Source organism: Hyla sarda, chromosome 4, assembly GCF_029499605.1.
Source record: "Hyla sarda isolate aHylSar1 chromosome 4, aHylSar1.hap1, whole genome shotgun sequence".
Classification (NCBI taxonomy): Eukaryota; Metazoa; Chordata; class Amphibia; order Anura; family Hylidae; genus Hyla; species Hyla sarda.
In genome coordinates, this window is record NC_079192.1 from 56,323,998 (window position 1) to 56,336,768 (window position 12,771).

The window sequence follows — 12,771 nt, forward strand, 5'->3', positions numbered from 1 at the left end:
CAACACAGCTTCCTTTCAAATATTTCCCGTCAACGGATTGGGAGTCCGATCCCTTCAACTTGAGGCCGACAAGGTCTGCTCCTAAAGCCTCCACCAGCGCACCCAAGGAGGAGGAGCTTCAACAGTCAAGTTCATCATCTTCTATGTACAGCAAAGAGTCAAGTTCATCATCTTCTATGTACAGCAAAGAGCCAAGTTCTTCATTTTCTACAGATCGTCGAGAGTCAAGTCCTGCTCAAGATCAAGAAAGCAAGCCCAAATTGCGGGCACCAAAGACCGTACCTAGGCCCTCTCGGAGCAATGAGAGTTTGCCTCTTGCACGGGTACCAATGTATGTACCAAGGCCCTCTTCTGACATGGAGAGTTTGCCTGCTTCCAGGGTACCAACGAAAGATTCATGGGTCCATCCTGGTTTGGAGATGGTACTCAAGCCCTATTGCCCCACTGTGATCCCAGCTAGTAGGCCTATAACCCCTTCTCAAGCTGCCTTTCACCACTCCATCCTCACCAATGTGGTGTGGCAAAGCTATGTCAATTCTAATCCTGCCCCTGATGTTGGCAAATATAGAGGAACCAAGAGAGGCACTACAAGAGTAAAGAAGAGCATCTTCTAAAGAGACTCTAAAGTAATGTCATATTGTTTTCCTGTCTAACCATTTTTGTCTTACAGTAACCAAGTTCAAGAATTGTGCCTAGCAGGACTGTGCTAAGATTGTTCCAGTTCAAAGTTCAGCAACGTAACCACTAAGCTTGTGCCTGACTATTAAGTCAAGAGACTCCTAGCCAGTAGGAGATTCATTAAGGACTGTACCCGGCTGAGTTGTGGTAAGGCCGTGTTTACCTTTCCCTTCCTATGAAATCTTAGTGTAGGTGGACTGCTGATCCTTACACGTCTGTTCTATGTATATACCAGCAATTTCATAAGAACTCTTATGCTAAATGTTGCACTTATCGGGTGAGTGCACCTGAAACATGTTGGAGTGTTGATAAATGTATAGTAAATATGTATATGGTTCTGTACACAGGAAGGTGTTCTCATGTCCGTGTACATAAAAAAATAGGTAAGGTTTGTACATAGAGAAAATATTCTAATGTCTATGTACATAAAAAGTAAGTTAGAGTTGTACACAGAAAATATCGACGTACTGCACGTGTACACTCAACACTAAAAATATGTATAATTCTTGTACATACAAATGTATAAAATGCTAAAGGTGTTTAGTAGGTAACTCAACAGGGGACACCTCGGCTCCTCCGAGGGTAGTATTATTGCTGTCGCCCATCGCTAGCACCTGTCTCAGCAAAAATAGTAGGGAGGATTCCCCTTAAAATAGTACTTGCACACATAGTACTCTAGATTACTAACTTAAATGTACTACCTCAAGTTTCTCTAGTACATACACCAAAATAAATATCTCACTTAAGGAATCACTTAGGAATTGTAGCATATTGATACCCAATTCCTGCCACTGTTAGGTACACTTCTTCCTCTCCTACATTGCGTGTGTGAGATGCTCTGCCTTGCCAGTAGGTGCTCTTGCTAATACAGAATTAAACACGTAATTCTAAGAATAACCTGATTAGGTTGTTTTTGAAAGTGCTCTAGGAATAAGTAGCGTGTAGCCGATAGACCCTAGCAGCCACCCTTACTGTGACCTAGCTTCCGGCTAGCCAGTATAACCTTATGTGTACTTACAGGTAACTTATTATTGGCGAAGAAATAAAATGTGTGAGATAATAAAAGTGTCTAAGTCAGCTTGAAACTAAAGGTAAATAGAGCTGTACTAATGTCTAGATAGTCTCATGTATAGAGAGTTATATTAATGTTCAGTTTAGCCTCCAAGAATGTGTAGAGAGCTAATAAAAGTGTCTTAGGAGCTAGCAACTATATGTCAGATAGCTGCCTAATTGTCTAGTAAGCTTTGGAATGTATAATAAGTTTAATAAAGTTGTCTAGGAAGCTAGAAACTAAAGGATAGATAGCTTCTTCAAATGTCTAGATAGCATTCTTGTCTAGATGGCACCAATGCCTAGATAGATTCTAACTGTCTAGTCCAGATACTAGTAAGAGTATCAAACGAATGTAAATGTGTTCAATGTTTACTTAGGATGTGTAGTGAGTTTATAGCGCATCCTGTCCTTGTCCTAGTCCCTCTGTCTTAGGGGACAGACGTCGAGGTCGACTTATCTTAAGTAAGGGGGTTTGTGGTGTCCCAGTACCGTATCCTGTCCGGTACCTTCTATTGTGGTCCCCATAGCCAGAGTCCCTAGGACATCGGGGTCCCAATTGTCTAGATCACCCCTAGTCACCTCTTATCCAGATAGTAACTATCCAGTAACCATTTGGGTTTTATGTCTTTAGGATTGTATAAATGTAAATAAATAGTTAATTACCTTGCCATAGCGTAGCAGGACCTGCGGGTCCTGTGATCAGGAGAACTCTATGGTATTTCTGCTTGAGGACCTTTGGTGGTCCCTGTGACGTAGTCAAACCTATCACACTGTGTAACAGTGAGTGACAGGTGTTTGTACCAATGAGATTAGCCCCGCCCCCTGCCCATATAAGGGAGAGGCGGCCATCTTCTCTCTCTCTTGTTCCTGTGCATGCAAGCAAGAAGCATCTGCGCTGCTGAGATCTGTGAGTCTAGGCCTGAACCTTGCGGCGACGGCCGATAACTTCTAATTACTGAGTGTATCAATCCCCACGCACTCTGCAGGATCACCAGACCTTATCTATCCCCTAAATCCGGATGGATCTGGAATAACTACCCTAAATTCAGAGACTTCTAATATCACTCAAGGTCCGCAACAATTGTCAGTCATTGAGATCTATAGAGACTGTTTGCCTAAGACTGTCATTGTTCATTGGATGTACTGCAAGCACTTAAAGGAGTTCTCTAAGCTAAAACTTTTAACCCCCGCTGTGCCCGGGCTGTAAAACTATACATAATAAACTTTCACTTACCTGCCTACGATCCCCCGTTGTTCCGATGTCGCCGCCCGTGCTCCGGTCCCTGTCAGCTTCCTCTTCCTGCGGGTCGATGACTTCACTCTGCGCTCAGCCTATCAGCGGCCGTGAAGGGACATTGCGGCGGCCGCAATTAATTTTTTATCAGTACGATTTTTATTTTGATGGGGATTTTTTGTATAATTTTTTTTCCTGCTACATTAAGTGAACAAAAATCTGCAATTCTGGGCGTTGGCACTTTTCTTTTTACATTTATGCCATTGACCGTGCGGTTTCATTAACATTACCGTAGATATTTTTTATTAACGTTATTTTTTTTTTTTTTTTACATTTATTGCCTTTGTTTTTTTACAAATTTATTTTCACAATATTTTTTGTCCCCATAGGGCAGTTTGCCTCTAGTTGTTGCAAAACTACAACTCCCAGCATGCCCAGACAGCCAATAGCTGTACGGCATGCTGGGAGTTGTAGTTTTGTAACAGCTGTAGGCACACAGATGTAAGATTTTTTTTACTTCTGGACACTGATCAATTCTATGCTATAGGAACCTATAGCACAGCATTGATCAGTGTTATCGGTTCTCCATTACTGCAGGCTGCTAAGGCTGCCTGCATTATTGGAGCGCTGATCACACAGGACGGACAAAAGTAGGGAACCTCAGCCCGTCCTCTCAGCTGATTAGGACCCCGCGATCAGCTCCACTGAGCTACCGCAGATTGTTTCGGCATTTTAAATGCCGCAATCAACTTTGATTGCGGCGTCTGAAGGGTTAATGCCACGCAGTATGAGACCTGGGGAAGGGGGGGGGGGGGGAGAGCCTGGACTGCGCCGCATGAGACCTGGGAAGGGGGGGCCTGGACCGCACTGCGCAGGACCTGCAGAAGGGGGGGGGGGTGACCTGGACTGAGCCGCATGAGATGGGGGGGGGGGAGTGTAGTGCTGGTGTGAGGTGCCGGAGAGAGTGTAAGTTGAAAACCACGCTCGTGTTTTAGGCCACGCCCCGGACGAAAATTATATATATATATATATATATATATATACAGGCAGTGCAGATTGTTACACACACAGTCCATCACCCCTTCCCCCCCCCCCTGTACAAATATATATATATATATATATATATATATATATATATATATATAGTGGCCCAGTACAGGAGTTGCACCCCTGTACCCTTGCTGTCCTGTATGGCGGACTTTATTGCAGTGTCCCCTGGGTCCACATCCCTCTTATGCACTGTCGAGTGTTAAATATGCAATATTTTCTTATGTTATGTGTTGGTTAATCTTTTGAGGCATGTGTGACTTTAACCCCTTAAGGACCGGGGGGTTTTCCGTTTTTGCATTTTCGTTTTTTGCTTCTTGCCTTTAAAAAATCATAACTCTTTCAATTTTGCACCTAAAAATCCATATGATGGCTTATTTTTTGCGCCACCAATTCTACTTTGTAATGACGTCAGTCATTTTGCCCAAAAATCAACGGTGAAGCGGAAAAAAAAATCATTGTGCGACAAAATTGGAAAAAAAAACGCCATTTTGTAAATTTTGGGGGCTTCCGTTTCTAGGTAGTAAATTTTTCGGTAAAAATGATACCTTATCTTTATTCTGTAGGTCCATCCGATTAAAATGATACCCTACTTATATAGGTTTGATTTTGTCGGACTTCTGGAAAAAATCATAACTACATGCAGGAAAATTAATACGTTTAAAATTGTCATCTTCTGACCCCTATAACTTTGTTATTTTTCCGTGTATGGGGCGGTATGAGGGCTCATTTTTTATTGATCGCTTTTTATTCATTTTTAAATGATATAAAAAGTGACCAAAAATGCACTATTTTGGACTTTGGAATTTTTTTTTGCGCGCACGCCATGGACCGAGTGGTTTAATTAATGATATATTTTTATAATTCGGACATTTTCGCACACGGCATTCCATATATGTTTATTTTTATTTACACTGTGTTTTTTTTTTTATTGGAAAAGGGGGGTGATTCAAACTTTTAATAGGGGAGGAGTTAAATGATCTTTACTCACTTTTTTTTTGCAGTGTTATAGCTCCCATAGGGACCTATAACACTGCACACACTGATCTTCATCATTGATCACTGGTTTCTCATAGGAAACCAGTGATCGACGATTCTGCCACATGACTGCTCATGCCTGGATCTCAGGCACTGAGCAGTCATTCGGCGATCGGACAGCGAGGAGGCAGGTAGGGGCCCTCCCGCTGTCCTGTAAGCTATTCGGGATGCCGCGATTTCGCCGTGGCTATCCCGAACAGCCCGACTGAGCTAGCCAGCAACCTTCGCTCTTAGCCGCGCGGCTCAGCTCTGAGCGCGCAGCTAAAGGGTTAATAGCGCGGCGCCGTGATCGGCGCTGCGTGCTATTAGAGGCGGGTCCCGGCTTCACTATGACGCCGGGCCCGCCGTTATATGACGCGGGGTTACTGTGTAACCCCACGTTATATCATGAGAGCAGGACCAAGGACGTACCGGTACGTCCTTGGTCCTTAAGGGGTTAAATATTGTTGCTAAACCTGTTTAACCAGGGAAGGTCTCAGTGACCAGATGACTTGTAGGTGACCTATAGGACCGCTCAGAAGTCTCCCCCATATAAACCAAGGGAGGAGCTAGCCAGTGCAGAGCAGTTTAGACCTTGCTGAGGAGCAGAACAGTCAAGACCTGAGAGTGTCTGGTGTCCTGAAGAGACCCAAGGCCTAACCACGCAGCCATCGCTTCCACCAACCAAGTGCCCCACAGGTGAATGTCAAAGCCTGGTAAGCTACACAAGGGGTGAAGTCTAGTCAGTCCTAGTCAAGTCTGCATGGCGCCGTGCCGCTTAGGATGCAGCGCCACAGACTGGCAGGGGGTTTAGATGAAGGAAGGGATACAGCAATGTGGAGCTGGGTATAGGAGGCGGGACCTTGTAGAGGCTATGTTAGAATAGGTAGATGGTAGTTAGGGGTGGAGCCAGAGGAAGATAAAACTGCAGTGCAGGCTTCCGGCGGCAACTTTGTGGAGTCCCCAGGCAAAGTGAAAGATTGCCGCCCACCCTCCCCTATTGTTTTGTCTGTACAGTATGTGTGTTTTCCCCTTTTATAAAAAAAAAAGAAAGATAGGTATTTAAAAAAATAAATGTGTATTTAAAAAAAAAAAAAAAGGATACAAAAATTTTTCTATGCAGATGCTGTAGTTGGATTTTCTATTGTTCTTTGTGGGTTCGTGTGGATGTAAGAGATGCCTTGGTCGGTACCGAGGTCTGGTTTGGGTGTTGCAGTTGGTGTTCTGGTGGTGGATATGGTACTGGTGTTCCCCTTTGTAACATTATTTTCTTTTAGGTTAAGTCACAGCGTGGCGGAGGAGAAATTTGGATGAGATTATCCTGGGGGGTAGAACATGCCCGTCGAAGAGGGCGGCCAGCAGACCGCCTACCTCCGAGAGTGTACAAACACAAGTTGGAACTTAATGGTTTTGTTAAATGGTTTATTATTAATAAACGCTGTGGCTGACCCCCAGTTGTCCAGCAAAAGTTAGAAGTTGTCAGTGTGTTATTTATATATATAGAATTACCCAGTAAACAGGTAACATAACAGACACAGCAGAGGTCCCTACGGTCAGTCTGTCTAAATTCAGCGTGGTCTGCAGCATTCTGTCCACGTCCAGCTTAGGGGCGACCTAATAACTATGTATAAATATATCAGGGGACCATACAGAGATCTCTCCCATGATCTATTTATACTCTAATTGACTATTGTCTTGAGGAAAGAAGGTCTCTACACCAGCACAGACGGGGTTCTTTACTGTAAGAGCAGTGGGACTGTGGAATGGTGAACTCATGGTGAACTCTGTAAAAGAATTTAGGTTATGGATTCCAGATCTATATGGGCAGAACGTTGATCCAGGGATTTATTCTGATGCCATATTTGGAGTCGGGAATTAATTTTTACCTCGAGTATGAGGCTTTTTTGCATTCCTCTGGATCAACTCAGTAGGGACTCTAGATTGAACTTGATGGACTCTTTTTGATGGTCTTTTTTTTGGCCATCTCCTTGGGCCTAACTGAGCTATAAAGATTATTCCATCTGTCTGCCTCAGTAAAGCTGCCATTGTTCCGCAACTTAGCATTGGAGTCAATATTTGCCTCACGCCTATCTCAGGATTCAATGGCCATACCTCGGGTGGTGCAGAGGTTAACCACGCTCTGGCATCACGAATACAAGGGGTTAATGCTATCTGCCCCTAGGGTAATAACCTCTGCCCTCACCACACCCTCACAACAACTTTTGGCATCCAACGAACAGGATACGGGTGTGCACCTTATGCAAAAAGTACTCCGCCCCCAGTCTGAACTGTGTCCAGCATTGATGAAAATTTGCACACTGATGCGAAAAGAAATTGTGCCAGAAAGTGTATGGGACTTTGTCAGTGAAACTGGTATGTTGCAAGGCGCTTGTGAAATAGAGGCGGAGGTGAAAAAGATATTTGCTATCTGCCATTGTGAACAGTAGAAAATAGTGCCCACAATACGGGCTGAAGTAATGTTGCATAACAAAATGCTGGCTGTACCTGAAAGAGTTAAAGAGGTGCAGGAGAAGCGTGCAAAAAAGTCCCACCCCTGGGCGTGGAAGTCATGTTGCCGTTCCGAGTCCTAGGTGGAACCAGGAACATCTTCCCCTTGTTGAGGGGAGCATAAGCGATGCACCGCTGACGTACTTCCGGACGGCGACCATTTTAAAAGAAGCAGCGCCGCTGGACCTCTTCAGTTTGCTGGAAGTCTGTGGAGAGAGCAACATGGCGGAGGAGCAAGCAAGCACGAGGTCTGAGAGTCCTAAGATGGTGCCCGAAAAGTTGCAGCGGCCGCGGCTCAGATGTTCCAGGAGCTGGCGGACTGGCTGCAGACGATTTCCATTGGGGCCGAAGACACCTGCCTAAAAGTCCCACTGCCCGATTACAATGGACAGTGGTCTGCGACTCTGGCAGGCGGAACACCTGCATCGTCCCGAGGAGCATCGCCGGTGAGGCTGTCCCCACATCACCGGACCTGGGGATCCTGAGCGGAGTCGCATGTGAGTACCCTGGCTGAAGCCGCTTTCTCTACCCCTCCATCTACTCCTAGCCCATAGCCTGCCCCCCCAGGTCCAGAAGCCCATAGCACGCCCTTGGTCACCACCGTTGCCCTGGTGGATCTTTGAGCTGCAAGTTGATGTGCCCAGGCCTACTCCTGTCGCTGAGGAGGTTTGGCCTACTCACCAGGCACCAACTAAAGTGCCTTGGCCAACTCCTACTGAGGAGGAGGTTTGGCCGGATCGTCAGGCACCAGCACATTGTCCCCCAGTGGCACAAGCTGCTGCTGTACAAATAGTAATCACTGTGAGTCCTACCATAACAGATTCCAAGTTGTCTCAAGTGAATTGGAACACTCACGTTAGTCCTTTATAGAGGGCACAGTCCCAAGGTCCCCGTTACATGTCCCAGCCTAGAAAGCAAGCCGACAGGGGAGGCTGGGATAGAAAGTTTATAAGTGATCCTTTTGTTTACTACTACTAAGTGGTGAGACTGACATTGTTATGTGGAGATACCACTGTTGTTTTCTAGGTTTTCTGCAAATTTCAAGAAAAGCTCCCGGTGGACTAACCAAGAACTCTTCTTAACCATTTTGCGTAAGTTTATGTGCCCGGCTTACAGCCGTGATCCTTTACTACAGACTCTTCTGTACCAGAACTGTGAGTGGTACTAAAAACTATGTAAAGTTTAATATATTGTTCACTGTATTGTATAAGTGTATGTTACCATAAGTATTTTGTGAAGTTAACCCCCTGGAACACCTTGTAATAAAGCGTATATACAATATTTGCACAAAATGTCTGTAGTGCCTAGTGTTTTTTTTATTCATGGCAGTTGTATAGGAGGTGTCCTGACCCTGTCAGGAGAAGAATGCCCGATCACCTCATCACCATGCATGCTAGTTATAGAGAACAAAGTGCTTATGTATATAAAGGTTACTATTCTATAGCGTATTAATGTCCAGGCACTATAGAATAACTAATTCTAATATAGATAGTCAGTAACATACATAGCATATTTTGTGTGCCTAAAATAGTCACCTATTTAGTCTGGACTGTAGCTAAATAGTCATGTATTCAGTCTACATCAGTCATCAAATGTCTAATGTCTATTGTTTCCTGTCCACTGTGCACAGGGTTCTCTTGTGGCCAGAGAGTTCTCCTGAAAGGCGTAAGTAGCACGTAAAGTCGCAGAGCTATTGTGTACATATGAAATATTTTCATGTGTTGTCAGAAAAATGTATAACTGCTAGTCCAATGTTATGGGGAGAAGTAGCTTAAGCCGAAAGGCCCCATTAGCACAGGCATCAGGGTAGAGAGCCTCAGGCAGCTCGATCCAAACCAATTATTAACCATCAAGCAGTTACGAGACCAAAACACCTCACCATCATTTGGTTCAATTTATCCTGGTTAAATACCCCAAAAGACTAAGCATGTATGGACGATATACACAATGCCACATGGACTCTTCCCCAGTTTCATCAGCCCGGTGAAGGACATTAGTTCAAATGCCCAAGGAAAAGTTTTTGTTGTCATTTCAAGGCCTTCAGTGGCCACTTTATATCATTCGCACTCCAGGACTGGGCGCTGAGGACGGCTGTTGTTAAGAGGGGGAGTTTGTTGTGGCCCAGTACACAAGTTGCACCCCTGTACCCTTGCTGTCCTGTATGGCGGACTCTATTGCAGTGTGCTCTGGGTCCACATCCCTCTTATGGACTGTCGAGTGTTAAATATGCAATATTTTCTTATGTGTTGGTTAATCTTTTGAGGCATGTGTGACTTTAAATATTGTTCCTAAGCCTGTGTAACCAAGGAAGGTCTCAGTGACCAGATGACTTGTGGGTGACCTATTGGACCCCTCCAAAGGCTCCCCCATATAAACCAAGGGAGGAGCTAGCCAGTGCAGAGCATTTTAGAGCATGCTGAGGAACAGTCAAGACCTGAGAGTGTCTGGTGTCCTGAAGAGTCCGACCCAAGGCCTAATCACGCAGCCACGCTTCCACCAACCAAGTGCCCCACAGGTGAATGTCAAAGCCTGGTAAGCTACACAAGGGGTGAAGTCTAGTCAGTCCTAGTCAAGTCAGTCAAGTCTAAATTCAGCATGGATCTGCAGCATTCTGTCCAAGTCCACTACAAGTCCCAGCGAGCCCGCAAGTCTCCTAAGTCACAGGTCATCTCCTTCTGTCTGCCTCAGTAAAGCTGCTGTTGTTCCATAACTTGGCATCGGAGTCATTATTTGCCCCGCGCCTAGCACAGGAATCAGCGGCCAGATCAGGAGATCAGGAGACAAAGTCTTTGGGCCCTTATTCAAATACTAAAAGAGCCCCTTACTATCGGATTAATAATGTTACTGATGTCTTGTTATGTGGGAGACGTTCTCAGGCAGCAAAGCATTGTGTGACTGTAACTCCTATAGTTGTATCACTGTGATGACCATTTAAACCCAATCATATTATATTTCCCAAAAACTTCCCTCATACCCCCATCATATTCACCCCACGGTTCACTTTCAATTTGCAGGAGTAGATCTCAAAGACAGGAGAAGGATACATGAAAGGATAAAGTACTTCCAGGCCTCCATCTGGCTGTCTTGCTTCCTACTGTCCTCCATCTGGCTTACTCTTAGTGTTTGGAATGTAGAACAGATTCCCTGGCTTTGTATTATAAATTTCCCGATCTCTGTAAAGTCTTCTGCCAGGCATTTTTTATTAGACACAAGCAATTCAAGCATTAAAGCATAAATGACATCAAATAACCTCACCCCCCAAACTGAGAAGTGTATGTCGCTAGAGTCCCCTTATAAAATGTTTGCCAGTCACACATGCCCTTGTACGTTTTAAAGGTGTTTTTATTCAAATGTTACTGATCAGTGAGGACAATGACACCAAGCACTATTACCGATTAGCCGTCTGGCAGAGCCATGGTGCTAGTGCAGAACACCAGCACGAGACCACAAAGGCACTTCCTTGAATGAGCTGAGACTTGTTGTTCCACAAGCAACAATATGGTTGTCAGTGGTAGTCTTAGTCTAAACCTACCCTGGATATTCTCCTGCAAAACACTTGCCTGAAAATACGTGGCTGCGCAGATGTTGCAGGTGATGTCAGTAATTTTTTCCCTCGAGCACAACTGCATGCAGTGCCCGACCGGTGGTGGCCAAGACACCAAAAGATGGAAGAACGGGACCAGACAGTAGTGCAGTTCAATGAGTAACTTTACTAAGCAGTAACAGATCATTCATGTGCATGGATGCATAGTTCTTTAAAGGTTTTCAATTCTAACATTAATGAAAGAGCAATAGGTGGTATGGTTGTTGCAGAGCTAACCTGTGAAAGTCGTTAAGTCAGAAATAACGGATCATGAATTAACGGATCAAATAAGTGATCACAACTGATCATAACGGATGGCCAATGTCCATTATTTTAACGGACATTCTGTTAAAATAATAGACAGTGGACATCTGTTTTGATCCGTTAAAAGAAGGTTTTTTTTTAATGTCTTGAAAGGCCACTGAAGATGTAGTCATTCAGGCCAAGGTAAAGCTGGTTCACAAGGCGTCTCCTTTCAAAAATCAGGCTTGGTCTCATCCACTCTATACTCAATTAGCTAACCAGGTTTTATAGATTTTTTGCTAGAAACCACACATTTTTTGCCAAGGAGTCCTGAATATTAATAAGGAAAAACTAAGTGTGTGTGTGGGGGGGGGGGGGGGGAGTGAAGTTAGAAAAACTAGAAAAAAAAACTTTTGACATGTTGCACAGACTCCTAAGACCCGCTAGTTATAAGCCAGTGAAGCATGCCGCATTGCGCTCCACTCCGTGGCCATCCGACAGGTCTGACCTTTTTCCTGCATTGACTTATAGCAAAAAGTTCGGATTTGACTGACAGCGGGAGAGTGAGCGGTGCTCTGCCACAAACTTACATAGTTCTTAAGTAACATAGGGGGGTATTCATCAAGAGTGGTGTAGGTGAACGTCTTTTTACCCCATTAATTCATGTGGTGGAAACTTGTGTACCTGCCCCAGATTTATTACATGGTGCAGAGCAAGTGATAAATCTGGTGTTGATCACATTTCTTACTTCAGTACAACACTTTGTATGATGATTCTCTGCGACTTTTTATGTGACTTTTTATCCTGTGCGGCAAAATGTGCGACTTTTTAATACTGCTGTTTACAGTCAGTTTTGTAAACCAAGTCAGGGCTGGTGTAGATTTGCGCCTAATTTAGAGCAGTTGCGACAAACTGAAAAGTTGCATATCATTAATTCCTTACCACTGCATGATATTAACTGAAATCATGACTTGGTATGCTCTTTTCGAAAAACCTAAAGCAAAAGTCGCAATGAAAAGTCTCAAAACAGCAACTGAGACAAACTGGGAAAAACTGTGAGACAAATGTACACCACAAAAACCAGGGTAAAACCAATTATAAATCCCCCCAATTGTTCTTAAGGTTAAAAAAAGACCATAGTCCATCAAGTTCAACCTATAACCTTATTTTTTCTTTCCTGTGTTGATCCAGAAGAAAGCTAAAAACCCTTAAGAGGCTGATGCCAATTGTCCCATACTAGAGAATAGAAATTCCTTCCCAACTCCAAATATGACTCAGAATGAATCCGTGAATTAATTTTCTGTCCCTATAAATTTATTGTCCATAACCTGTAATGTTATTACTCTCCAGAAACACGTCCAGACCCCTTTTGAACTCTTTTATCGTTTTCACCATGACCACTTCCTCT